General features: G+C 42.2%; 1 pseudogene; it reads left to right on the forward strand.

Moving 5' to 3' along the window:
- The first annotated feature begins 243 nt into the window (after nucleotides 1-243).
- LOC119054820 (polypeptide N-acetylgalactosaminyltransferase 11-like) lies at nucleotides 244-2,813 on the forward strand (annotated as a pseudogene).
- The last annotated feature ends 695 nt before the right edge of the window (nucleotides 2,814-3,508 follow it).

Genomic DNA, 3,508 nt, shown 5'->3' on the forward strand with positions numbered 1-3,508 from the left:
AAGGCCGGGATCCTGTGTTGAGATCCACTAGAGGATCCTTCAGGGATGGTCACCTTCACCTTGAGGACCTAGTGAGGCTCCTGGAGGTAAAGCCCACAGAAATGTGTCCTCTGCGCAAGACTGCAACCCTGGAGTTTCTAACTCTCATGTCAGTTCACACCCAGCCTCAAGCATGAGTTTATGGCTCCAGCAGCGTTTGCTCCAGGAAATTGAAAATGGCCTTTCAGCTGTGCTAGGTCTATAATGGGAAGCGTCACAGTTCGATATTTCTGTTATGGATGTCTTTTTACATCTCGGCGACCTAGACAACTTTGCATTTTGTTTATTTCAACTTCAGTGAAGTGACTCAGCCACTCCTAAGACCCACAGACATTTCTCAAAACTTCTACCCCTGTTTCACTCAAGGTCCAAGTCAAGTTTTAGACTTATGGTTCAAAGCAAATAAAATTGATGATGTGGTACATAATCATACTGAAGATGCAAAAAAAGGCAACGTGAAATTCTCATCTGAATTGGGTATGACTTTCAATGAACATGATCAGGAGTTGAGAGACTTAGTGTATTAAAAGCATGCCTTCAAAATGCTTCTTGGCTGCCGCTTGGGCCACAGAGAGAGTGCCAGACACCAGGAATGCAGCAGAAAATATAAGACATAGCAGATGGATCTGGACTGTGCACAGCACTCTAGACCACGCACCATTCCAGTTTCCCCATGAAATCATCCTCATAGATGATGGCAGTGACTTTAATGATTTGAAAGGAAAACTAGATGAATTTGTCCAAAAACACCTCCCTGGAAAAAAATTAAAATAATAAGAAACACAAAGTGTGAAGGATTGATTTGAGGAAGAATGATTACAACAGCCCATGTAACAGAAGCCCTGGTGTTTCTAGAAGCCACCATGAAATGAATGTGATGTGGCTGCATCCCTTACTGGGCAAACAAGCAGAAGGCCATGTGTTCAGTGATCATCTCGTCAGTGCAAACAACCTGGCCTACAGCTCCTTCCCTGTGAGCATGGAGAGTTCACCTAGGGGCTGCACTTCAAATGGGATCTTGTTCCCCTTTCTGAGCTCAGAGAACCGGGAGGAACTCTACCAAACCTAACCAGTAGGGGAGGGTCCTACTGCTCATTGCCTACCAGGAAAATCTCCAAAGAGAGTTTTGTGGAAAAGAAAGAAATTTACAGAAAACTGTACTTGAACAATAATTAAATAAAAAATAAAGAAATGAATCTTATTTAATGTCAAGCTTCTGCCTAAAATATCTGGATAACAAAAGTAAGAGAACAGGAAAAGTCAAAGTATGACATCAAAAATAGCTATTTAAATATTTGTCATTATGACTACTACACAGATTCAAAAACTGAAAATAACACAAAAACAAAAATCTATTCACAGTGCTATTATCACCAAGGTCTTTGAAAATAACACCAAGTTTCTGCCTCAAAGCCCTTTTACTCTGAGACACCCAGAGAAAAATCACCCTGTCACCCTCTGCCAGCTCAGTTCAAGGTTGTGCCAGGAACATCTTCTCCCACCCCAAAGTATCATAAACGTAGGCGGCTTAGCTGGTCTGCAGTTGCTGTCCAGCTTCAGGCATCTTTCAGAATCTGGGCCCCAAGCCTCTGCTCACAGACCCACACTGGCCACCACTGGCAGGCCTGCTGGTGACACCCCCTACCTGAGGAGGGGAAGAATGATCTGCCTTTTCACTTCCCAGCAAGCTCTGTTTCAAAAGTCCTCTCGCAGAATCCCATGCATGTGGAAAGCCCATGGAAGCATCCAGTGCTGGATGAGGGCCAGTGCTGGCCATGTTTGTTTGCCTTCTCCCCTCTTCTGTCTGCCATGTTCAGCAAGAGGGCAAAGTCTCCAGTCAGCAGCTCAAACCACTACTTTATTTCAGGGGGGTGTCCCCCCATTACAGAACTAATGCTCCAATAAAGTCACCTACAGTGGCTGGAGGATTGTTTGCCATGAATAGAAACTATTTCAATGAACTTGAGCAGTATGACAGTGGCATGGATATCTGGGAAGGAGAAAACTTAGAAATATCATTTTGCAGAAGTATATGCAGAGAATATGCAAAGTCTAAATCGTCCCTTGCTCTAGGGTTCGACACTTTTTCCAAAAAAAGGTGACCATATAGTTCTCCTGAAGGCCAGAACACCATGACACACAACTGCCCAGGGCTAGCACATGTTTGGTTAGATGAATATAAGGAGCAGTATCTTTCCTTAAGACCCAATCTGAGGCAAGAAGCTATAGAAATATCAGTGAGCATATTGAATTGATGGAGAAGTTGGGTTGTAAATCATTTAAATGGTATTTGGATAACATTTACCCAGAAATGCAGATATCTGGGCCCACTGTCAAACCCTGGGAACCCATTTTTATCAACAAAAGGCCAAAATATCCCAAAGACCTTCAGTGTGGAATGCCCTATCACCTCCAGACCAGCAAGTGTCTGTTGGCCCAGGGCTGCCCAAGTCAGAAGGGAGGCCTAGTAGTGTTCAAGGCATACGTACAGTTACCCAAATCAGATCTAGATTTACAATGAGGAGTATGAATTGATTTTAAGTAATCTCCTTTGCCTGGATATGTCAGAAACTCAACCATCAGACCCACCATGACTCATGAAGTACCATGGGTCAAGAGGATCCTAGCGATGGACCTTTGGGAAAAATATTCGGCTGTACCATGTGTCAGTAGGATAGTACCTGAGAATGATTGATCCACTAAGTCACAAAGGCTCTGTTGCTACAGCAATCTCTGATGGCTCCTCCTCTCAGCGGTGGCATTTGGAAGGCTAAGGTGGACCCCATGGCTGGAATAGTAATTTGTCATGCTTGTCCTCCAATGAGGATGCCTGGGAAGATTAGCAGAGGTGAGACAGCAGATATACCATCTATATTGGAGCACCAAGTGAGCATCAGGAAGTGAAGAAGTATGTTTCACCAAGACACTAAGATCATTTTTAGGCTACTGTTAAGGAATTTCTTGCTTATGGTAGAAAATCATAATATAATTTTAATATAAGGAGTCAGGTTTATACAGAAAGACAAAATCCAGGAAATTGCTAGGTCTATTCAAGTTAGTTTATGCTTTTTTAAAAAATCCTCTTTAATAATGGAATGGTGTTTATCTGATTGAGAACTCGTCATGATTTCCTCTCTTAGAAGACTTCATAGCAGACAGTTAATTTTAAACAAACTGAATCCCAATTACTTTTAACTTCAGAAGGCATCATTTATAAGATCATATTTAAGAGGCAGTTAACTATTATAAATTATTTTGATGAATTATGGCACTACCTACATTTAAAATAAAGGATCCTTTTAATTATTTACCTTAAAAAAAATGAACTGCCACTTGTCACACTCAATAAAATCAGCACTTTATGAGAATTTTAGTGACAATGGATAGACAGGGGAAGGTAAGAGGCAATGGGAGCAGGTGACAGGGATAAACCAAGGGCAAAATTGGGGCGGGGGGGGAACCAAACAAG

This window comes from Artibeus jamaicensis, unplaced genomic scaffold (genome assembly GCF_021234435.1).
Source record: "Artibeus jamaicensis isolate MK-2021 breed Jamaican fruit bat unplaced genomic scaffold, CSHL_Jam_final contig_196, whole genome shotgun sequence".
Classification (NCBI taxonomy): domain Eukaryota; kingdom Metazoa; phylum Chordata; class Mammalia; order Chiroptera; family Phyllostomidae; genus Artibeus; species Artibeus jamaicensis.